We start from the raw sequence: 26,141 nt of genomic DNA, 5'->3' as shown, positions 1-26,141 counted from the left end.
GAGCCTGTGGTATGTTGACTACCGGGTGAATGAGTAGTCTTTGGGGTACTGCAAGTCTGTGTCTTTACTGATGCTTTGCTGCATGCTTGAGTGCCCGGTGGGGGGCACTGATGCTTTTTTGCTGGTGGGGGACGGGGAGGGTCGTTGCTTTGCTGCTGCTTGTGCATGGGAGGGGGGAGCTGGGGGGGGCTTTGGGGTTCTAATGTTGAACTATCATTTATTCTTTGGGGCACTCTGTTTTCATGGATGTTTGCAAAGAAAAAGAACTTCAGGATGTATACTGTATACATTTCTCTGACAATAATTGTACCCTTGAAACCCTTTCAGTGTTGGCAGTAAAGAACTGGATGCTCACAAGCTCTGGACAACTAATCCAATAGAGTCTTGGCCAGCTTCCCTCACTCTACTCTCATCATTTAGGTCGTCCAGAACTGCTGCCTGTATTTCAGCTCACTCATCTACATCAGCCCTATAAACAACGACCTACAGTGGTTCCCAGTCAAGCAATAGCTCCATTTTGACATTCTCGAAGGCCTCTTCTGATCTCTGTATTCCCCTCCAGCCATACAACCTTCTCCTTGTATAATAACTCCTTTCAGTGGCCTGACATCAGCTATTGCTCCTGTGAGGTGCCTCAGAGACCTAACAGCGCCTTTACAAATCTATGGTTGAATTGAGCAAAGTTGAGACATCGGGGCCAGACACTAGAGGGTGCTCCGAGACTGCGAGAACAGTGCGGATTTTGCATTGAATCTGAGGTGTTTAATTCTTCTACCTCATAATTCAGAGACATTCTTTTGCTTCAGGAAATATAATTACCTGTTGATGTGCATGAAACAATTTTAATGAAACTAAAGTTTAGGAGCAGACAAGGAGAACATACAGAGCCATCGCATCTGTGTGGGCACAGATTCAGTAACATCATTGAATCAGAGTCAGAATCAGGTTTATTATCACTGAGAAGATTAAACAGAATAAAGCACCTGGTCCAGATGACATACCAGCAGAACTACTGAAAGCAACAGGCACCTCAGTGGCCCACATTTTGCACCGCATTGTCCGTGCCATCTGGAAGACTGGCAAATGGCCAACAGACTGGTGCAAATTGTCTACATTCCAATTCCCAAGAAAGGAGACCTCCTGCAGTGCAGTAATTACAGAACAATTTCATTGATATCACACGCCAGCAAGGTTCTTCTCATAATCATTCTGAGAGACTAAAGAACTATGTAGATAGAGAAATTGCACTCTAACAGGCTGGCTTCAGGAGTGGCTGAGATACCAGGGACCAGCTCTTCAACATGCGCCTAATAATGGAGAAAATGAAAGAGTCAATACCACCCGTACATCTGCTTTATAGACTACTCAAAGGCGTTTCACTGTGTTCAATACACCAAACTGTGGACGTCAATGATTCAACTGGGCATGGCACCACACCTAGTGGCTCTTCTAGAAACACCGTATGCTACGCAATCCTCCAGCCTTCGGACCACATCTGGCAAGACTGAATCATTCTGCAATGGGAAAGGAGTCCGCCAAGGCTGCATCCTTTCTCCACACCTCTTTAACATCTAAACTGAGATGATCATGAGACTGGCAATTCCAGACAACACTGGCATTAAAACAGGAGGAAGAACCACCAGTAATTTGAGATATGCAGGTGACACAGCCCAGCTAGACACAACAGAAGAAGACCTACAAGCACTACTCAATAATGTTGCAAGAGTCTCCGCAGAATTTGGATTGCTGATGAATGACAAAAAGACCAAAGTTATGGTGATGAGCAAAACTGCAAATCAAGCTGACATCTGCATCGGAAGTGACAAGATCGAACAAGTGTCCTCCTTTATATACCTCGGTGCAGAACTAAATGACACAAACGAATGCAGCGAGGAAATAAGGCGAAGGCTAGCAACGGCAAACACAAGCACTACCAAACTCTGGAACATCTGGAAAGATAGATCTGTGAGCACTGACACCACGATACTCCTCCTCAGGAGTCTTGTCTGGCCAGTAACCCTGTATGGCTGTGAAACATGGACCCAAAAAGCAGCTGATGAAGAGAAGTTGACAGCATTTGAGATGTGGACATACAGACCGATCCTCAGGGTATCATACATTGAAAGGAGATCCAACAATTTCATTCCTAGAAAGGACTGGCACAAAACCAATACTTCTGGAAACCATTATCCAAAGGAAACAGCGCTATTTTGGACACATCTCAAGAACTGACGACACACTGGAGCGCACTGTGTGCTTGACGGCAGAGCAGAAGGAAGCCGCTCCCGAGGCAGACTGAGGACAACCTGGATCGACAACATCAAGAAGTGGACCAGCCTCACCGCCAGAGATGCAGGAGGCTTGACTGCCGACAGACCGCAGTGGAAGAAAGCGGTCTCCGAGACTCTGGCAGGGTATGGCACCTGATGATAATGATGATCACCGGCATGTGACGTGAAATTTGTTAATTTAGCAGCGGCAGTTCAATGCAATCTAGCAGAGAGAGAGAAAATAATAACAAATAAAATAAAACACAATAAATAAACAAGTAAATAAATTATGTATATTTAATAGATTTTAAAATATGTATATTAATAAACAGAAATACTGTATATTAAAAAAAGTGAGGTAGTGTCCAAAGTTTCAATGTCCATTTAGGAATCCGATGGCAGAGGGGAAGAAGCTGTTCCTGAATCGCTGAGTGTGTGCCTTCAGGCTTCTGTATCTCCTACCTGATGGTAACAGTGAGAAAAGGGCATGTCCTGGGTGCTGGAGGTCCTTAACAATGGACACTGCCTTTTTGAGACACCGCTCCCTGAAGATGTCCTGGGTACTTTGTAGGCTAGTACCCAAGATAGAGCTGACTAGATCTACAACCTTCCACAGCTTCTTTCGGTCCTGTGCAGTAGTCCCTCCGTATCAGACTGTGATGCAGCCTGTCAGAATGCTCTCCACAGTACATCTATAGAAGTTTTTGAGTGTATTTGTTGACATGCCAAATCTCTTCAAACTCCTAGTAAAGTATAGCCGCTGTCTTGCCTTCTTTATAACTACATCGATGTGTTGGGACCAGGTTAGATCTTCAGTGATCTTGACACCCAGGAACTTGAAACTGCTCACTCTCTCCACTTCTGATCCCTCTATGAGGATTGGTATGTGTTCCTTCGTCTTACCCTTCCTGAAGTCCACAATCAGCTCTTTCATCTTACTGACATTGAGTGCCAGGTTGTTGCTGCGACACCACTCCACTAGTTGGCATATCTCGCTCCTGTACGCCCTCTCGTCACCACCTGAGATTGTACCAACAATGGTTGTATCGTCAGCAAATTTGTAGTTGGTATTTGAGCTATGCCTAGCCATACAGTCATGTGTATATAGAGAGTAGAGCAGTGGGCTAAGCACACACCCCTGAGGTGAGCCAGTGCTGATCGTCAGCGAGGAGGATATGTTATCACCAATCTGCACAGACTGTGGTTTTCCAGTTAGGGAGTTGAGGATCCAATTGCAGAGGGAGGTACAGAAGCCCAGGTTCTGCAACTTCTCAATCAGGATTGTGGGAATGATGGTATTAAATGCTGAGCTATAGTCGATGAACAGCATCCTGACATAGGTTTTTGTGTTATCTAAAGCTGGGTGGAGAGCCATTGAGATTGTGTCTGCTGTTGACCTATTGTGGCGATAGGCAAATTGCAATGGGTCCAGGTCCTTGCTGAGGCAGGAGTTCAGTCTATTCATAACCAACCTCTCAAATCATTTCATCACCGTCGATGTGAGTGCTACTGGGCGATAGTCATTAAGGCAGCTCACATTATTCTTCTTAGGCACTGGTATTATTGTCGCCCTTTGGAAGCAAGTGGGAACTTCTGCCCGTAGCAGTGAGAAGTTGAAAATGTCCTTGAATACTCCCGCTAGTTGGTTGACACAGGCTCTCAGAGCCTTACCAGGTACTCCATCGGGACCTTCCGCCTTACGAGGGGAGCAGTTTGCTATGCTTGACTGATCCATGTCAGCGTGTATGGCCCTTACAGGCCTCCTTACACTCCTTGTACTTATACCCCATCCATGTAAGTTGTTCTGCTTTGTTTTACGTGGAGAGGCTGCGCAGTAATAGAACCTTTTGGCCTAAGGAGCCCATGCTGCCCAATTGCTTTTACTGCTAATAGATAGTTCTTTCATAATGATGAGATCAGTTTATCGACCCTGGTACTATCGAAAATGGATCTCAGGGTGGAGATTCGTCTCTACCAAAGGAGGTGTAAGGCACTCCTTCCCTCGGTGAGCCTGCAGGTCACCCTTGGGTGAGGTGGGGCACCTGCTTAGCCCCTGATCAGGGTCACGTGAAGCCATGGGAGCAGGTGGTGGATGGTCGTACGAGCAGCTGGTGCACATCACAAGTCCTGGTTATGTGACCACTGACACCGGGCTGACAATCTCTGAAGAGTCTTGTGGTCAGGGCTCTGGGCTCACCCATCTTGTAAAGACACTGCCCAGAAGAAGACAATGGCAAACCACTTCTGCAGAAAAAAAACAATCATGGTCATGGAAAGGCCATGGTTGCTCATGTCATACAACATGGCACATAGGGATAATGATTGGTACCGAAAAATATCCTGGTGCTAGCCTAGGCTTTGGAGAAGTGTTCCTGCGATGTATGGCTGAATAAGCTTGAGGAGTGGGGTACGAACATCTTGAGGGCGAGGCCAAAAACCAGTTCAAAATGAATGGGTATCATCCGTGACTTACAGCCTGGACTACCATTCGTTATTATGCTGACCGGTGGTGTAGCGGCATCAGCATTGGGTTTCAAGGCGAGTGGTCCCCGGTTCAAATCCAGCCGGATCCTTTCACACTTTCTATCTGTGCTGGATTGAGCGATCAATGCTGAAGAAATGGCAGGGTTGTCACCGGCTGTGCCGCAGGGTGCAGAGACGAATAACAAAACCTTTCATTAAGATAGTCGCAAACATGAGAGATTCAGCAGACGCTGGAGACCCAAAGCAACACACACACAGACACACACACATAATGCTGGAGGAACTCAGCAGGTCAGGCAGCATCTATAGAAATGAATAAACAGTCGACATCTTGGGCCGAGACGCTTCTTCAGGACTTATGATAGTGCTTGATTTTCTCACTCATGATTTCCAGTACAATCTCCACATCACTTAATGCCCCAGGATCTGTCCGTCTCTATTCTGAGTGAACCAAACTGAGATTCACCACTCTCTAACTGACCCAACCCTGAGTTTTATATATATAAAAAATCTCCTCTTATCGTAAATGGCCTACCTGTATTCTTAAACAGTGCACTCTGGTCACAGACAACCGTCAGGGAATTCAGCTTAACGATATCTAAACTGGGTGCCATGGTAACGTAGCGGTTAGTGCAATGCTATTACAGCTTGGGACATCGGAGTCCGCGTTTAATTCTGGCACCGTCTGTAAGGAGTCTCTGTTCGTCCTCCCTGTGGAATGCGTGGGTCCCCACCAATTGTCCAAAGACGTAGAGGGTGGGTAAACGGGTCAGTGTAAATTGCCCTGTGATTAGTTTAGGCTTAACCAGGTCTGTCAAAGCCTGGCTCGAAGGGCTGGAAGGATGTGGATGCGACAGCTAGCATTCCAGCGACCCAGGTTCAATTTTGCTGCTGTTTATAAGGAATCTGTCTGTTTGCCCATGGCCTCTGGGTGCTCCAGTTTCCTGCCTCTATCCAGAGACGTGCGGGTTAGTAGGTTAATTGGCCACCTGAGTGTAATTGGGCAGTGCGGGCTCGTTAGGCTGGAAGGGCCTGTGCCATGCTGTATCTCTAAATAAAAATAAAAACAATAAATAAACAGTCAAACCATCAGAATCGGGATGTTTCAATGAGACTCTAATTGAAATTCCAACCTGGTGAAGATTTCCAATGATTTTGTTATGGTTATTATTCTATAGATTTATTGAGTATGCCTGCAAGAAAATGAATCTAGGATTGTATATGGTGGTGTATATGTACTCTGATAATATATTTACTTTGCACTTTTGAACTTCAAAACCTCTTCTCATTCATCTAAACTTGAGAGAACATAGTCCCAGTATATTCAATCTCTTCTGATACAACAAACCCACCTTCTCTAGAACTAGTCGAGTGAGCTGTTGCTGTCCTCTCTCAACAGCATGTCTCCTCTTTCCTAAGTCTTGAGCTCTGAACTGTACACCAGGCTTCAGGTACGTAATTATCCAGACCCTATATAATTGCAATTAGAGTTCCTCACACCTGATTTCAAACACTCTTTGTATAGTAACTATGATCACATCCCAAACAGCTGCTATATCAGTTGGTAATACTCTTTCCACAGCAGTTATTTAATCAAAGCATCATGAAGATTAGATGCAGAAAATTCAAAGAATTTGGTGTTGCAGGAATATTTGCAGCAGCAACATTTTGTACCAATTATTCCTAAGGCTGTTTCATCAATCATACCCACATCAACTTACTATTCCAGGCTCGAAACATCGACTGTTTACTCGTTTCCATACACGCTGCCTGACCTGCTGTGTTCCTCCAGCATTTTATGTATGCTGCTTTGAATTTCCAGCACCTGCAGCCTTCCTCATGCTAGTGAGACTGTTAGTCTTGTTCCTTATTCTATTAGGCACCAGTTGTTTCATAAATGCCGAGTCCATTATCGCAACACATTTATGAGACTGGAATAATACCAGAAGAGATGAAAAAATCAGTATTTATCACTCTTCCTAAGAAATCTGGGGCAATAGAATGTGAATTACATAGACCCGTAAGTTTAATGAGTCATATCACCAAGATACTTCTAAGAATCTTGATGACAAGAGCTAAAAGTAAGATACAAGCTGAAATAGGTAAAGAACAATGTGGTTTTGTGAAAGACAAAGGTACAAGAAATGCGATAGTGATGTTAAGGATACTATCGGAACGAGCTATTCAAGTGCAAAAAGATTTGTTTGTTTGTTTTATTGACTACACAAAAGCATTTGATAAAGTGAAGCACAATAAGTTATTTGACATATTACAGGAAACTCTAGATCTAGATTCGAAAGACCTCCGCCTAATCAGAAATCTGTACTGGGAACAAACTGCCGCTGTAAGAATAGATGGAGACGTGAGTCAGCTTATGAAAATCAAGAGAGGAGTTAAAGGGTGTGTTTTCTCCCCTGATTTGTTTAATGTGTCAGGGAAACAATATTACAACAAATAAGAGACATCTAGGGAATCAAAGTTGGTGGTGAAAGCATCAATAATTTCAGATATGTGGATTACACAGTGTTAATTGCAAGAACGGAGGAAGAATTACAAAACTTAATTGATACAGTTGTTGAAGAAAGTGCAAAAATCGGTCTATCTATCAATTGCAAACAGACAGAATGTATGGTGATATCCAAAAAGAAGGAGAATCCTATCTACAGGCTGAGAATAAATGGGGAAGACATACAACAAGTACAGAACTTTTTCTACTGGAAGCTGGGTGACATCAGGTGCGACATGGACGTTAAAAGAAGAATAGAAATGGCAAAAGACACCTTTACGAGAATGAAGAGTATACTGACCAATACTAAACTAGGCATGACAACCCACCTCAGAGTACTGAAGTGTTACGTTTATCCAGTTATGTTATATGGCTTAGAATGTTGGACAATATCTAGTAACATGAGGAAACAAATTGTAGCAGCAGAGATGTGGTTTTTGAGGAGGATGCAAAGAATATCATCGATGAAATGAATATCTAATGAGGATGTCATGAATAGAGCAAACACAAAAAGAGAAATGATGTATGAGATCAAGAAAAGGCAATGTAACTTCATTGGACATGTGATTAGGAAAGAGGAGTTAGAATGCATGGTAATTATGGGAAAGATTGAAGGGAAGAAAGCAAGAGGAAGACAAAGACAAATGATGATGGAGACAGCAGCCAGAGAACTGGAAATGAATACCAATGAATTACAGGAAACTCTAGATCTAGATTCGAAAGACCACTTGATCCACTTGACCCGAAACAGGAGTGTGTGGGCCATGGCAGTCAAAGCTCAAACTGGGCATGACACCTGATGATGATGATGATGATGATGATGCGTGGCTGAGGGATTGGAGCAGGGGGCAGGAATTCAAGTTTTTGGATCATTGGGACCTCTTTTGGCACAGGCGGGACCTGTACAAAAAGGACAGGTTACACTTGAATCCTAAGGGGACCAATATCCTGGCAGGGAGATTAGCGAGGGCTACTGAGGTGACTTTAAACTAGAATGGTTGGGGGGTGGGAATCAAATTAAAGAGGCTAGGCGAGAGGAGGTTAGTTCACAACAGGGGATGGGAATGAGTGCAGATAGACAGAGGGGTGTAAAGTGAGGGTAGAAGCAAAAAGTAGTAAGGAGAAAAGTAAAAGTGGCAGGCCGACAAATCCAGGGCAAGCATCAAAAAGGGCCACTTTTCAACATAATTGTATAAGGGCTAGGAGAGTCGTAAAAGAGCGCCTGAAGGCTTTGCGTGTCAATGCAAGGAGCATTCGTAACAAGGTGGATGAATTGAAAGTGCAGATTGTTATTAATGATTATGATATAGTTGGGATCACAGAGACAAGGCTCCAGGGTGACCAAGGATGGGAGCTCAACGTTCAGGGTTATTCAATATTCAGGAGGGATAGACATGAAAGAAAAGGAGGTGGGGTGGCGTTGCTGGTTAGAGAGGAGATTAACGCAATAGAAAGGAAGGACATAAGCTGGGAAGATGTGGAATCGATATGGGTAGAGCTGCGTAACACTAAGGGGCAGAAGACGCTGGTGGGAGTTGTGTGCAGGCCACCTAACAGTAGTAGTGAGGTCGGAGATGGTATTAAACAGGAAATTAGAAATGTGTGCAATAAAGGAACAGCAGTTATAATGGGTGACTTCAATCTACATGTAGATTGGGTGAACCAAATTGGTAAAGGTGCTGAGGAAGAGGATTTCTTGGAATGTATGCGGGATGGTTTTTTGAACCAACATGTCGAGGAACCAACTAGAGAGCAGGCTATTCTGGACTGGGTTTTGAGCAATGAGGAAGGGTTAATTAGCAATCTTGTCGTGAGAGGCCCCTTGGGTAAGAGTGACCATAATATGGTGGAATTCTTCATTAAGATGGAGAGTGACATAGTTAATTCAGAAACAAAGGTTCTGAACTTAAAGAGGGGTAACTTTGAAGGTATGAGACGTGAATTAGCTAAGATAGACTGGCAAATGACACTTAAAGGATTGATGGTGGATATGCAATGGCAAGCATTTAAAGATTGCATGGATGAACTACAACAATTGTTTATTCCAGTTTGGCAAAAGAATAAATCAAGGAAGGTAGTGCACCCGTGGCTGACAAGAGAAATTAGGGATAGTATCAATTCCAAAGAAGAAGCATACAAATTAGCCAGAAAAAGTGGCTCACCTGAGGACTGGGAGAAATTCAGAGTTCAGCAGAGGAGGACAAAGGGCTTAATTAGGAAGGGGAAAAAAGATTATGAGAGAAAACTGGCAGGGAACATAAAAACTGACTGTAAAAGCTTTTATAGATATGTAAAAAGGAAAAGACTGGTAAAGACAAATGTAGGTCCCCTGCAGACAGAAACAGGTGAATTGATTATGGGGAGCAAGGACATGGCAGACCAATTGAATAATTACTTTGGTTCTGTCTTCACTAAGGAGGACATAAATAATCTTCCAGAAATAGTAGGGGACAGAGGGTCCAGTGAGATGGAGGAACTGAGCGAAATACATGTTAGTAGGGAAGTGGTGTTAGGTAAATTGAAGGGATTAAAGACAGATAAATCCCCAGGGCCGGATGGTCTGCATCCCAGAGTGCTTAAGGAAGTAGCTCAAGAAATAGTGGATGCATTAGTGATGATTTTTCAAAACTCGTTAGATTCTGGACTAGTTCCTGAGGATTGGAGGGTGGCTAATGTAACCCTACTTTTTAAAAAAGGAGGGAGAGAGAAACCGGGGAATTATAGACCGGTTAGCCTAACGTCGGTGGTGGGGAAACTGCTGGAGTCAGTTATCAAAGATGTGATAACAGCACATTTGGAAAGCGGTGAAATCATCGGACAAAGTCAGCATGGATTTGTGAAAGGAAAATCATGTCTGACGAATCTCATAGAATTTTTTGAGGATGTAACTAGTAGAGTGGATAGGGGAGAAACAGTGGATGTGGTATATTTGGATTTTCAAAAGGCTTTTGACAAGATCCCACGCAGGAGATTAGTGTGCAAGCTTAAAGCACACAGTATTGGGGGTAAGGTATTGGTGTGGGTGGAGAATTGGTTAGCAGACAGGAAGCAAAGAGTGGGAATAAACGGGACCTTTTCAGAATGGCAGGCAGTGACTAGTGGGGTACCGCAAGGCTCAGTGCTGGGACCCCAGTTGTTTACAATATATATTAATGACTTGGATGAGGGAATTAAATGCAGCATCTCCAAGTTTGCGGATGACACGAAGCTGGGTGGCAGTGTTAGCTATGAGGAGGATGCTAAGAGGATGCAGTGTGACTTGAATAGGTTGGGTGAGTGGGCAAATTCATGGCAGATGCAATTTAATGTGGATAAATGTGAAGTTATCCACTTTGGTGGCAAAAATAGGAAAACAGATTATTATCTGAATGGTGGCCGATTAGGAAAAGGGGAGGTGCAACGAGACCTGGGTGTCATTATACACCAGTCATTGAAAGTGGGCATGCAGGTACAGCAGGCGGTGAAAAAGGCGAATGGTATGCTGGCATTTATAGCGAGAGGATTCGAGTACAGGAACAGGGAGGTACTACTGCAGTTGTACAAAGCCTTGGTGAGACCACACCTGGAGTATTGTGTACAGTTTTGGTTCCCTAATCTGAGGAAAGACATCCTTGCCATAGAGGGAGTACAAAGAAGGTTCACCAGATTGATTCCTGGGATGGCAGGACTTTCATATGAAGAAAGACTGGATGAACTGGGCTTGTACTCGTTGGAATTTAGAAGATTGAGGGGGGATCTGATTGAAACGTATAAAATTCTGAAGGGATTGGACAGGCTAGATGCAGGAAGATTATTCCCGATGTTGGGGAAGTCCAGAACGAGGGGTCACAGTTTGAGGATAAAGGGGAAGCCTTTTAGGACCGAGATTAGGAAAAACTTCTTCACACAGAGAGTGGTGAATCTGTGGAATTCTCTGCCACAGGAAACTGTTGAGGCCAGTTCATTGGCTATATTTAAGAGGGAGTTAGATATGGCCCTTGTGGCTACGGGGATCAGGGGGTATGGAGGGAAGGCTGGTGCAGGGTTCTGAGTTGGATGATCAGCCATGATCATAATAAATGGCGGTGCAGGCTCGAAGGGCCGAATGGCCTACTCCTGCACCTATTTCCTATGTTTCTATGATGACTATCAGAACAATAATTCCTCATCACACACAAAATGCTGGAGGAGCTCCTCAGGTCGGGCAACATCTATGGAAATGGGTAAACAGTCGAGGTTTCAGACCAAGGCCCTTCTTCAGGACTTCAGGAAGGGGAAAGACACTGGAATAAAAAGGCCGGAGGGGGGGGAAGGAGGATAGCTGGAAGGTGATGGGTGAAGCTGGGTGGCTAGGACAGGTGAAGGGCTGGAGAAGAAGGTATCTGAGAGGAGATGAGAGTGGACCATAGGAGAAAGGGAAGGAGGAGGGCAACGGGGGAGGTGATAGGCAGATACGAAAAGATAAGTAGAAGACGGGAGGGGGAGGGATATTTTTATCGGAAGGAGAAGTCGATGTTCATGCCATCAGGTTGGAGGCTAACCAGACGGAATATAAGGTGTTGCTCCTCCACCTTGATGGAGACCTCATCCTTTTTTTAAACATAAAATGCCCTGAACTTCAGCAAGAACAATCCAACAAATCTCAGAACAAAGGCCGTCTTTAAATGGACTTTATTCTTTAATAACCTAACAAAACAAAGGATATCATATTAAAATAGATGATGACACTCCTAGATGTCCACTAAGATCTCAACACCTGGCACCAAAGTCCCAGACCATTACAAGGGAGAGCATGTGCTCTGTTTCCTGGGCAGAGAGAAGTTAGCAGAAGAGAGGGAGATGGAGAGATGGCAGCACCAGACAAGGTCACCCTCCACCATCAAACACAATCCCAGTACGTCCGTCCTGTGGCTCTGGCTCCTGTTTCAAACATCACACTGAAACAAGGCTTAACACGAAGTGCTGGATGTGCCCTGTAACATCTATGCCTGGTCCAATCAAAACAAGGACATTTTAAGAAAACCTATATTTGTGATTCCAATATATTGTAATCCATATATATCATATATCCTACTGTAGTCTGTATTCTTTTATGTAAGAAATCAATAAAAATATTGAAAAAGAAAGCAAAAAAAACCTCCATCCCTTCATCTATGTTAGAACTTGTCTAGTTCAGGAGAAAACTATCAGGAGGCCCCTGGTTTACATACACCACCGTGTCCAATGAACGTAGGGTATGTCAGATGCCCCTGAGTTGCAGGTTAGAAAGAGCAGAAAAGGCAGGGAACAGTACTGGGCATTCAGTCTCCTGAGTACAGATTCAGAGAGAGGACAGTGGAAAGAGAAAGGTCAAAGGTAATTTATTATCAAAGTTAATTTATGTTATACAACTGTGAGATTCGTCTCCTTACAGGCAGCCACTGAACAAAGAAACCAGGTAGAACTCATTAAAAATAGAAGACCAATGAACAGGGAGAAAAAAAACAAACAAACCGTGTAGACGACAGAAGTAAGCCAATAACTGAAGTTGAGTTTGGAGCCGTGGAGCCTTGGGAGAAAGGAAAGTGTAGGCACAAGAGATTCTGCAGTTGCTGGAAATCCAGAGCAACAAAATGCCGGAGGAACTCAGCAGGTCAGACAGCATCTGTGGAGGGGAGTCAGAACGGGTGAGGTTTCGGGCCGAGACCCCTCATGTGTGTGGAGGGCTGTAGAAAGCAGTGTAAGCTTGTGATCAGATGGTGGAGAACTGCAGTCAGCACGTCTGAAACAAGAGCAGCCATTCGTGCCTGCTCCCACACATAGAAAGTACGTGACACACCTTTTACCTCAGCTTCACCTCCCTTTTAACAGCTGATTCCTTTGATATCCAAAGACTTACTAATCTCTGCCTTGCATGAGTCAGTAAGTGAGTTGAATCCCCTGTGTAAAGGAATTTTTCTCCTTCTCTGTCCTGAGTGGCCTTTCCCTGTGTTTTGAGAACGTGACCCCTGGTTCGAGCCTCCCCACCCAGGGTCGACATCGTCCTCCCCACGGCTGTGGAAGGTGTGAATGTGAAGTTTGCTGTTAGGCTGCCAAAGGTTGGTATTTTGAGTCACACTCACCGGCGTCCACCAGCCAGCTGCTGAACCCCTCTGCCAATAAAACAGGGAGGAAGGGAAGGATTTCTGTATTCATTACAGGATGGAGAGAGAAAATCAGGTAAAGCTAAACAGAGTCTCAGTTTACATGGAGAGCATGAGCAAAGTTAGACATTACTTCACCTACATGGCAACTCTGAGTATTTTTACCTGGCTGCGTTTCAAAGATTCAAATTCAAAGACTCAATGTACATTTATTGTCAAAGTGTGCATGCAGTATACAACCCTGAAATTCATTTTCCTGCAGACAGTCGTGGGAACAAAGAAACACCATGGACCCCATTCAAAGAAAGCATCAAACACCCGACGTGCAAAAAAAAGAACAAATCGCGCAAATGACAAAAAATGACAAATAACACATGGAATATTAAACATCAAACTGCGGAGTCCTTGCAACAGTCTGGGAATGGTCAGTTTAGTTCAGTTCAGTTAGATTTAGCGCTGCGTCGTTAGTTGACTGCAGGACCAGAGCCCGTCCGCCCCGTTCGATGTCACGCAAAATAGCAACAAATAACAGAGTAACCAAAAACCAGAAACACACATAGCATCAGGTGTTTGCTTGAGTGGTTTATTTTTCACTGGCTGAGAGCAGAGATTGGTCCAAAGAATTGGATCAGACTGAGTCGGATGTAGGTTGCTGATAGGTCTGCTCGGATCATCTAGAAAACAATGGATGTACAGTTGGATCTTGGTAAGTGCTAGAAACAATCAAAGAGACAGATAGAATTCTCTTTGGTTTGCTGACATCACTTACGTTTTCCTCTTCTGAAGCCACTTAAATAATGGCTAGGATGCATTACATATACCTCACTATGAAAATACTGTACTAAAATAATTTATACCAAACACAATAAAAATATGGTGGGAAAGAGAGAATTACTTGAACCAGCAGATCAATAATTTAGTTAATAGACACCTCCCCAGATTAATGAAGAGATTATATTTCTAAAGAACCTTTATCATGTGAAAATTTGTTAGGCAGGAGGTCACTTTCCATTGTGGAAAAAGTTTAGTTAGGTGCCTGATGCTAAGATGGTTGTGGTGGTGGGTTGGAGAAGAAGATAGAGGCAGGTTACTGGCTAGCCGGTGCAGAGAGGACCCAGTTCGTGACTCACAACAGCTGGTCGGATCTGTTCTGCCTTTCTGTGTGGGTGAGTTTGCTGACTGCTCCGCTGGCGTTCTTCTCTGCCAGCTGATTGCTCATCCCCTGGCGGTGGCATGGGTACTTGACGAAGATGGTGGCTTGGTGGCATAGTGCATGGCAGCTCATTCCCCTGGTCGCATGGTGCCTCATGACTTTATGGGGTCTCGTTGTATTCCAGAAAGGTGAAATGAGTTCCTCCGCATTTGACAGGTATCTTCACTAAAAAAGAAATCAGATTAAATTTTTAAAAGTTAAGATAGATTCTGAGTGATTTAGATTCAGAGATACAGCACAGTAATAGGCCCTTCCGGTCTAACACGCCTGTGCTGCCTAATTACACCCATGTGACTAATTAAACTACTAACCAGTATGTCTTTGGACTTTGGGAGGAAACCAGAGCACCCGGAGGAAACTACATGGTCATGGGGAGAACGTACAAACTCCTTACAGACAGCTTTGGAATTGAACCAGGGTGACTGGCACTCAAATAGTGTCACGTAAACGGCTATGCTACCCTGCTATTTGTTACACAGAGATCTGAGCAAGGGTTTTTTTTAATTTCAAAAATAAATTTTATTCATAAAAAGCTATTTGTAAGAAATACAAAATCAGTCCATGCCTTTCTTTACATTCAGGACGTCCCCCAGTATACGCATTCACAATGTTATCGGGGCGATACGTTTGTACTGTTAGTGCAAGGTGCCACTGGTCAGCAAGTACTTGTCACCAGAGTAGCTCCTTCCTGCAGGCCGGGCAGCATCTGTGGAAAAAAGTACAGTCGACATTTCGTGCTGAGACCTTTCGGCAGGACTGGACTTCCTCCAGCGTTCTGTGTGTGTCACTCATTAACCAGAGGTGATCTGCACCGAGTCCTAATGCAAAGGCATGATGAAGATCACACTGTGAGAGGACACCTTGATCTGATTGTAAACGTTTGCTCCAAAATATTTCAGTTTCGCAACTTCCTCACCGAAATATGTGTAACACTTCCTAGGCACAGCTAAGTTTGGCTTCAAAGGCAATTTGAAAAACTCCAAAAGGCCAGATGATGCACAGACAATAGACTTAAATGATCAACACTTTTAATTATCTTCAAAGTAACTGACTCGACAGTTTGTTGTCATAACCACTACTGGTAATTCTAGGACCTAGAATGGTATTTCAAACAATGGCAGCCTCTATGATACAAAAGTGATACATTTTGCCAGGAAAACCCGATCTTACAATTGATCATTGTTCATGAAAACAATATGTAAATACTGACACTATTCAGATCAATGGATGAATCTTCTGATAGAGGTTATGAACGGTCAATTTTCACTCAGCAACTTCCATTCGAGGATTTCCCAGTTACAGCCATTCATGTTGCTTGGGAAACACAGCAAAATGCACCACAGAAATGAATCTACAAACGCACTTTGAGAGAATGGTCCAGTCTGGGCAAGAGTCCAGATGAAAGTTTACTGCCTTTCCAAGCAGAATGTTTGGATTGTCAGATGACCAGTGCAGTTTAAAAACATGGACCAAGAGCATTTATGCCAAGGATTCTTCGAAATGCAGTCTAGCCAAGCGACAAACAGAATTGGCAGCATCTGGCCAAAGCTGAAAGATGTGAAAATATGCAGGCAACAGTGGAAATCAGCAACTTGACCTCTCATACCGGTGCGGGTCCATCTTCACCAAGCAGAGAATAACAGTTCTCTCGTTCTCAAAATGGACAGACATCAAACCACACTTGAAAGCTAACAGGACACGCCATTGAAGAACTCAGTTGGGTATTTGCTATACATGGTACGCTGGCAGAATTTGTGTCTAGCAACAGATCATTGTTTACCACATTTATCAGATAATGGAATGGCATCAAATATTCATTCATCCTGCATTCATTGCTGCTAAGAACTCATGAGTCACCTCCTCCTCCAGGCAGAGTGAGGCCAAATTTACTCTCAGGAGTCAGACAGGATTTGGGATCTTTCAAACTTCTGTGAAGCTGCAGAGCAAAGCACACGAGTCTCTCGGGGGGATATAACCTTTCAGGGAATTCAAACCTATCCCCATCTCCACCAGCCAGGCAAGTATTCCAGAACGGCCATTGTCTGCTTTGTGTCTACTGGCTTGGACTCACTAAATGCTGTAAGGATTCTGTAGCCTCTGTCCGATGGTAGTCGTGAGAAGAAGGCATGGTCCAGATGGTGGGAGGCTTTGATGATGGATGCTGCTTTCAAAGTTCAAAGTCAATTTATTATCAAAGCCCATATATGTCACCATATACAACTCACAGATTCATTTTCTTGCAGGCATACTCAATAAATCCATAGAATAATAACTATAACAGAATCAATGAAAGACCACACCAAATTAGACGTTCAAGTGGTGTGCAAAAGACAACAAACTGCAAATCCAAAAAGAAAGAAATAATAATAATAAATAAATAAGCAATAAATATCAAGAAATGAAGAGTCCTTGAAAGTGAGTCTATAGGTTGTGGGAACATTTACTTACTTTACTTTATTGTTGCCAAACAATTGATACTAGAGCATACAATCATCACAGCGATATTTGATTCTGCGCTTCGCACTCCCTGGAGTACAAATCGATAGTAAATATTAAAAATTTAAATTATAAATCATAAATAGAAAATAGAAAAGGGAAGGTAAGGTAGTGCAAAAATAACTGAGAGGCAAGTCCGGATATTTGGAGGGTACGGCCCAGATCCGGGTCAGGATCCGTTCATCAGTCTTATCACAGTTGGAAAGAAGCTGTTCCCAAATCTGGCCGTACGAGTCTTCAAGCTCCTGAGCCTTCTCCCGAAGGGAAGAGGGACAAAAAGTGTGTTGGCTGGGTGGGTTGTGTCCTTGATTATCCTGACAGCACTGCTCCGACAGCGTGCGGTGTAAAGTGAGTCCAAGGACAGAAGATTGGTTCGTGTGATGTGCTGCGCCGTGTTCAGTGATGGGGCAAGTGAAGTTATCCCCTTTGGTTCAAGAGCCTGATGATTGAGGGGTAGTAACAGTTCCTGAACCTGGTGGGGTGAGTCCTGAGGCTCCTGTACCTTCCACCTGATGGCAACAGTGAGAAGAGAGCATGTCCTGGGTGGTGGGGGTCCCTGATGAGGGATGCTGTTTTCCTGTGACAGTGCCCCTGCAGATGTGCTCAGTGATGGGGAGGGCTTTTCCTGTGATGGACTGGGCTGTATTCTCATGCGCTCGAGTTTTCTCTCACATCCCAAAGGTAAGCCGAAGTGATTGAGTGGAGTAGTTGGGTAGTAGCAGAATTGAGAAGAGTCGGTGAACAAACAAGAGAACAGGTTGCACAGAACTGCTGTGGAATTCATTATCACAGGCTCCTGTGGAGACCAGGGCACTGTGTGTGTTTAGGGAGGAGGTTGACAGGTTCTTGATTAATCAGGGTGTGAAAGCTTACAGGGAGAAGGCAGGAGAAAGGAGTTGGCAGGGAAATGGATCTGCCATGATGAAATGGCGGAGCGGACTGGATGGGCTGAATGGCCTAATTCTGCTCCTATTTCTTATGGTCTAATTGAATATGTCCCTGTTGATTTCATTATCACTGTTGGAGAAATATCTGGAGGTACTGGAACGATATGTGTGAAGATGAATCTTTTCCGGATGTCGAGGTGGGTGTCAGCTGCTGTTGAACAAGCATTCTGTTTGGTTTTGTGGCTTCCGTGACCTGCAGATATTCTTCTTTTCATTTAGAGCAGGGGTTACCAATCTTTTTTGATGCCATGGCCTCCTTCCATTAACCGAGGGGTCTGTGGATCTTAAGCTGGGAACCCGTGGAGTAGAGACTGCCTTAGGTCAGATTGGGAACAGGAATTGGGTTCTATTATTTCCGTGGATGACTGGGGGCAGATTTTACAATTAGTCAATACTTCCTCTATCTGTGCTAAACATTCCCTAATTCAATTTAAAGTTGTACATAGAGCACATATGTCCAAAGATAAATTAGCTCGCATTCATTCTCACATTAATCCTTTTTGTGATAGATGTCCGGGGCAGATAGCCTCTTTAACTCATATGTTTTGGTCTTGTCCTACTCTGGAAACTTTTTGGAGAGACATTTTTAATATTATCTCAAAGGTATTGAATATAGATATCTCTCCTCACCCTATTACTGCTATCTTTGGACTACCTAAAATTTCCAGTAATCTTTCCCCTTCAGCCCGTAGAATGATTGCATTTCTTACTTTAATGGCGAAAAGATGTATCTTACAACATTGGAAAGAGCCTAATGCTCCAACTACCTTTTTTTGGTTTTCCCAGATGATATTATGCTTAAATTTGGAGAAAATTAGAAGTAATCTTTATGATTCCTCACTTAAATTTGAACAGACCTGGAGATCTTTTATTCAATATTTTCATTTAATGTAATTTTTTTTCTCTTTTGTTCCATATTTATATTCCCTTCTTGCCTTTTTTTTTAACTGTTTTTAATGGAGGTCGGGTTTGAGGACGTGATTTTAAGTTCTTTAACTCTACTTGGTTCTGAGTTAGCCCATTGCTTTGCTTTGCTTTTAGTTAGTTGCATGGTGGGGTTTTTTTGGGGTTTTTTTTCCTTTTCTCTATTGATATATATATAAATTAGTATACTATTATTTTACCATATTATTTTATGTTTAAATTGCACTGTTTGTATCAATTTTTTCTTCTGTATTAATATCTCCTGTAATTTCTAACAGTGTATTAGTGCCTTTATGGTTTACCCTTAGTATATTTATCCAATAAAAAGATTTTAAAAGAAAGAAAGAAGGAGACTGCCAGCCCTCCTGCCATAATCCAAACTTCACTCAAAACAGTCCACGGCCATCATCACTCTCATCCCAATCACCTCTCTCCTTTCACGGGATAAGGTAGTTAAAAATAAGGGCTGTTGGAGCCCAAAAAAAGGCCTCTTTATTGATGCTGTGGGTATAATAAGCAACTATGAATTCTGAATCTTACCATCATTTAGGCTTTGGAACATTGGTGAAGTGCTGCAGTTTATCAGATAATCCCACTCACAGTTTAACGTCAGTGGCCAGTCACCTGAATGTGAATCGAGAGACTGCCCAGCCACTGGAAAGGGTGGGCTCCAATCCCTATGGAAACAAGGTGAAAAACAATCAAAATGGGGTCTGAGGATAGAGGTCAGAAACAAAAACCTGTGCCGAACATGTACTTACTTTAGGAATTACCTGGGATTACCAACGGCCCTCTATTTTTCTAAGCTCCTTGTACCTATCCAGGAGTCACTTAAAAGACCCCATTGTATTTGCCACCACCACCATTGCTGGCAACCCATTCCACGCACTCATCACTCTCTGCATAAAAAACTTACTCCTGACATCTCCTCTGTACCTACTTCTAAGCACCTTAAAACTGTGCCCTCTCATGCTAGCCATTTCAGCCCTGGGAAAAAGCCTCCAACTATCCACATGATCATTGCATCTTATTATCTTATACATAATAATAAAAAAACTGTAATTACAGTAAGAAGTGTATATATTCATCATCATTATGTGCCGTGTCATATGACGTGGGTGATCGTGGTCTTTCCATGACCACGATTGTTCCTGGGAAATTTTTCTACAGAAGTGTTTGCCATTGCCTCCTTCTGGGCAGTGTCCTTACAAGATGGGTGACCCCAGCCATTATCAATACTTTTCAGAGATTGTCTGCCTGGCGTCAGTGGTCGCATAACCAGGACTTGTGATGTGCACCAGCTGCTCATACGACCATCCACCACCTGCTCCCATGGCTTCATGTGACCATGATCGGGGCGGGGGGTGTCTAGGCAGGGGCTACACCTTGCCCGAGGGTGAGCTGCAGGCTAGTGAAAGGAAGGAGCACCTTACACCTCCTTTGCTGAAGATGCATCTCCACGCCACCACCTGATATATATATATATATATATATATAAAGAAAGTTAAATTAAGTAAGTAGTGTCAAAAGAGAGAAAAAAGTAGAGAGGTGGTGTTCATGGGTTCAATGTCCATTCAGAATTCTGATGGCAGAGGGGAAGAAGCTGTTCCTGAATCACTGAGCGTGTGCTTTACCTCCTTCCTAATGGTAGCAATGAGAAGAAGGCATGTCCTGGGTGATGGGGTTCCTTAACGATGGATGTCATCTTTCTGAGGCATCGCTCCTTGGGGATGCTGGGGAGGCTAGTCCCATGATGGAGCCAACTGAGTTTACAATTTTCTGCAGCTTACCACGATCCTGTGCAGTAGCCCCCTCCACCCATACCAGACGGTGGTTCAGCCAGTCAGAATGCTCTCCACAGAACATCTGTAGAAATTTGCGAGTATCTTTGGTGACGTACCAAATCTCCTCAAACTCCTAATGAAATATGTTGTGCCTTCTTTATAGCTGCATCGATATGTTGGGCCCAGGATTGATCCTCAGAGATGTTGACACCCAGGAACTTAAAATTCCTCACCCTTTCCACTTCTGATCCCTCGATGAGGACTACTGGATGCAGGAGAGGCTAGTGCCCATGATAGAGCTAACTGAACTTACAGCTTACTTTGATCTTGTGCAGTCTTCCAGGTGAAATGCTGAAGCAAAGTCCAAACTACTCTCAGAGTTGGATGTAAAAGATCTCATGGCATGATATCAAATAATACCACTGGATCTATCCCAAGTGTTCGAGTCCATATTAATCCCTCCTCAACATCAATGGAAAAGATCATCTGATTATTATCAAACAGTTGTTTAGGGGACAATGAAAACTCTGCTGGAGGAAGTCAGCAGGTCGAACAACGTCGACCCAAAACGTGGGCCTTCCCTTCCCCCCACTCCCCCACAGATGCTGCTCGACCTGCTGAACTTGTTCAGCACTTTGCCTGTTGCTCCGGATTCCAGCATCTGCGGTTGCTTGCGTCTCCAGCTGTTTGTGGGAGCATGCTTTGTGTAAATTAGCTGTGGTGTTTCCTGCCTTAACAGTAACTACACGTAATTATAAAATACTTTGTGATGTGATGAAAGACATTTTATAAACACAAGTCTTTCTTTGCCTGGCTCCTCTAATGAGGTCTTTCAGATCTCTGGTTCCCTCCACCCTCTTTTCCCTTTGGAAAGTTTTCCAAGCCTTCCCTTATGAGTGGAGTGTTATACGTTTGAAAATGATGGCTGGGATTGTTTTCAGACCTGGTAATGTGTTGCATTATGGGTTTAACATTTCCCTATCCCTCCCCCTTTCCACAATTTACACTCTTTAATAAATCTGAGCCCATTTACTAAAGCAAATGTTGGTTCTTTCAGGAACAGCTTCTGACAGGAGTGTGTTCAAACCCTTTGAAAGAAGCCTCCTTGAACAAGTCAACATTGTGTGTTTTTCCCTTCCAAAGCCAAAATAAACGAATGAAGCAGGGCCTAAAACCGTGTCTCCAAGGATACGCGGTTCTCAGGAAATCCCTGACAGCTGGCTCGCTTTGGAATAAAAGTCTTTATCTTTGAGCGGTGAGACTGGCCATTTTTTTTTCAAATCTCGCTCCATTCTGTTTAGATTCCAGTCCCTTCCTGAGGACAAGGAGGAAAGTGGCAGAGGGCCGAGTTCTAGGCACAGAGACAACCCAATGCACACAGGTCCCTTTTATGAGGGGAAATCAACAAGCACAAGTCAGAAATAGTGGCTCAGGGGAAGAGGAAGCCACTTGTCAACGCAGACCAGATATCCCTGATTTTCTTTTTGTAGGAGTCAGCAGATTTCCAAACAAACTTTGCTGAGCTTTTATCAGTGATTATTCCCACTTCAATGAGCCAGAGGTAGAATGTGAGGGGCCTGTTTGAAGGCGTGTGATGGTGAAAGGAGCTAAAAACAGACTCTGGTTGCAATAAACTGAGTGTTTCGTGGCCAAATTCTTTACCATCTGTCTCTGGAAAGGAAATGGCCTGATTTTATGTCGTTGCCATTTTTTTAAAGCACTAGTGATTATTTGGGACTCTGCACAGGGAAAGCCCCACGCAATTTAGATTCAGAATCAGAATCAAGTTTAATATCACCCGCATGTGTCGTGAAATTCGTTGTTATGTGGCAGCAGTACGTTGTAATACATAATAATAAAACTGTAAATTAGAGCAAAACTGTGAATTATATATATATATGTTAAATTAATTAAGTAGTGCGAAAAAAAAGTAGTGAGGTAGTATTCATGGGTTCAATGTTCATTCAGAAATCAGATGGCAGAGGGCAAGAAGCTGTTCCTGAATCACTGAGTGTGTGCCTTCAGGCTCCTGTACCTCCTCCCTGATGGCAGCAATGAGAAGAGGGCATGTCCTGGGTGATGGGGGTCCTTAATGATGGACGCCACCTTTTTGAGGCCTCACTCCTTAGAGGTGTCCTGGATGCTGGGCAGGCTACTGCCCATGATGGAGCTGACTGAGTTTTCAACTCTCTGCAGCTTATTTTGATCCTGTGCGGGATTCTCTACGCAAATAATTTTGAAATCATTTTTTAATATCCTCTCTCCTTTGGGGTTGAGGATGACTTGCCCCCACTCCAGCTTTATGGATTCTGGTGAGACTGATCTCGTCTATTTCCCACACCCCCGCTTTCACCCCTTCCTCCTCCTGGACACAACAGGATCAGATTTCCCCAGGTCCTTACCTTCCTCCCGATCATTCTCGTGGACCGTCTTCACAACTTCTGCCAGCTCCAACAAGATTCCAGCACCGGACGTCTCACATACTCTCAGCATTGCAATCTGTATACTATGTTCAATGTCTCCTCTGCACTGGAGAAGCCAAACACACGTGGGGCAATCTCTCTGCAGAACACCTGTGCTCAGTCCGTGGGAGTGACCCTGAGCTTCCACTTAAAGATTCAAACTGATTAAAGAAGAAAGATTAGCTTTATTTGTAGTTTTATCTGCAGATATGGAACTAGACTGAACTGAATATGCCCGGACTCTTGTAAATTTTTGAGTTTTATATTGTGTGTTTTACTCTCTTTTTTCATTGCTGTTTATGCATTTCTGTGTATTTTTTGTGCAGGGGGAGGGTTGAAGTTCATCTTTGAATGGTTTCCATGGTTTTTTTGTTTTATGGCTGTCTATGGGGAATCTCAGGGTCATATACTGTGTACGTACTTTGAATCTTTGAACGTACGTTGTAACATTGGGTGGCGGGGTGGAGATAAGTCTCTCTCTCTACCAAAGGAGGTGTAAGGTGCTCCTTCCCTCCGCTAGCCTGCAGGACACCCTGGGCAAGGCGTAGCACCTGCTCAGCACCCCCCCCCCCCACCCCCTGATCAGGGTCAGGTGAAGCCATGGGAGCAGGCCTTCTCAAAGGCAACTGTGTCTCCAACTGAGCTCCCAAAAGAAGGACTCTTGTTATTGAAATTCAGTTAATTTCTCTTTCTTGATGCTCCAAAAAACTAAATACTTTGAAATGTGGTACTTTGAAAAGCATGGGAAATACAATCATCAGCAAGCAAGCTCCCACAAATCAATAAAATGTTCATGACCTGAGGGCCTTTACTTTAAACAATGCTTACTGAGTGATAAATAATGGGTGAGACGCCAGGGATAACTCCCATCCTTCCCTGCAAGCTCTGGAATGGGACATTTTACATCCACCTGTGGGAGCAGATAGGGTTTCATTTGATGGTCCCAACCAAAAAGACTTGACTGCTTCTTGGACAAGAAGCAACTAGTTGTTCAGTGAAAGGTCAAGAGTATAAAATTCTAATTTAACAACAGGAGACAGTTGGTGAGCAGTTTATTGCTGCAGGTTTTACCCACTTGGACACAAGTAACATAGCTTTCCTTCTTTTCTCCTCCATCCAGTTTTCATATGCAGTCCTTAAGCCTGCATGAATATTTCTTCCATGTGCTCATCTTTATCCTTCAGTCCTCAACCAAGGGTCTTTTAGTCAATGGCCATTTGGTCTTTCATTTCGTGAGCTTTGTTGTTGTTCCTTTCCGTGCCTTGTGGCACGTCCGGCGGCAACGTTACTGTTTCTTTAGCATTTATCTGAAGTGCTCGCTCGATGCTCAATCCCAGCGTGCAAGGAGTTGGCCGTATTCGAACCTGGGGCCATTTACCTCGAAGGGCCGGAGCTGATCCCACTACACCACTGGCCGGCTTCACTTTCATTAGCTTCAGTGGACAAAGGAGCCATCCCGGGTCAGACCTCATGGTGGACGGGGCACGAGCTACCACTCCACCCTCACAGAGATCATTCACACAGGCTCCTAGGCTGTTCTTCCTGCGGACCTCTGAGCTTGTACACAGGACTTCAAATACCCTTCTCTCTGCCAGCTCAATGGCAGTGGAAGTTTCACCTGGGTTGGCTTTGTTAGCGATGTTTGTAAGCGACAAGCTGGCAGCTGGTATTCATCGACCGTCACTGCACAGAGAGGCCATCTCAACAAAGGAGTATTTACAACGGGTCCAGGTCTGCTGCATCTCCTTGGGTAATAACAAAAACAAAGAAGCTTATCACAGATAACAGTAACACCGGCCCAGGAATGGTTTACACATTAACTTCTGTTTTTAGCCCTTTGCATCATGCCTCAGAAAGGCATTGTCCATCATTAAGGACCCCACAACCCTGGACATGCCTTGTTCTCACTGTTACCATCAGGGAGCAGGTACAAAACCTGAAGGCACACACTCAGTGATTCAGGAACAGTTTCTTTCCCTCTGCCATCTGATCTCTGAATAGACATTGAACCCATGAACACTACCTCACTACTTTTTTAAATTTATGTTTTTGCACTAACTTAATTTAACTATTTGATATACATATATATTCTTACTGTAACTAACAGTTTTTCCCTCTCTATTGCTGCAAAGTTAATAAATTTCACAACATTAAACCTGATTCTGATTTTGATTCTATCAATCATAATTATATGACTAATCACAAATAGGAGATCAAGGGATGTGTTGAATACTAATGGTAGAATTCCCTCAATTCAGCAGAGACATATGTTTACGGTCAGATTTGTAGAATAAGATTAGGAACTTTCCAAAGCAGGCAAACCCAATCACCGAGATCAAGAAGAGGTTGCTGGATTTTAAAAATTCCATTGATAATGATGTCAGAAGGTGAACAGGATTTGCTAAGGGTTATTTATGAGCAATGCCTGAATGCATGTGGTATTAATGCTATTTGTTACTTATCTAATGATGCTGTCTCAGGCAGAGGCTGTTTTGTGACTTGATGAATTGTAAATTGAACGGACACTGTGCAGGTAAAAGCGAGAAGCTCATTAGCAAAGTTAACGGAGGGAATGTTGTAGGTGTGGAAGTTTAATCCCGGTCCTAGACTGAGATCATTACCCTTCAACAAGCACAACCATGTTTCTTTGAGCCAGGAGTGACTTCAGCAACTGGAATTGCTTTGTCCTGTGACCTCCGCTAACATCAGACGTATTTCAGTGCTGCTTTCATCTCAATGACAGTCACTCTTACGTCAGCGTGGAAACCAACTATTCCAGCACTGATTGCACCAAGGCTTAATACAGTCCAGACGAGTTGTCATGGTGAAATCACGTCTTTCCCCTTCCTGTCCAGTCCTGAAGAAGTGTCTCGGTCCAAAACGTCGACTGTTTATTCATTTCCATAGTTGCAGCCTGACCTTCTGAGTTCCTCCAGCACTTTCTGTGTGTTGCT

The 26,141-nt window shown here is 43.7% G+C and overlaps 1 long non-coding RNA gene across 1 annotated transcript; it reads right to left on the bottom strand.

The window, feature by feature from the left end:
- Positions 1–13,638: 13,638 nt before the first annotated feature.
- On the bottom strand, positions 13,639–25,074 carry LOC134338387 (uncharacterized). Its single transcript, XR_010016218.1, has 3 exons — positions 23,128–25,074; positions 19,482–19,618; positions 13,639–14,739 (listed from the first exon to the last, which is right to left on the bottom strand). It is a non-coding gene; the product is annotated as an uncharacterized LOC134338387 (long non-coding RNA).
- Between the last annotated feature and the right edge of the window lie 1,067 nt (positions 25,075–26,141).

Source organism: Mobula hypostoma, chromosome 27 (assembly GCF_963921235.1).
Source record: "Mobula hypostoma chromosome 27, sMobHyp1.1, whole genome shotgun sequence".
Lineage (NCBI taxonomy): Eukaryota > Metazoa > Chordata > Chondrichthyes > Myliobatiformes > Myliobatidae > Mobula > Mobula hypostoma.
The sequence above is the reverse complement of the archived record's forward strand: the minus strand, read 5'-3'. Positions and strand labels throughout refer to the sequence as shown.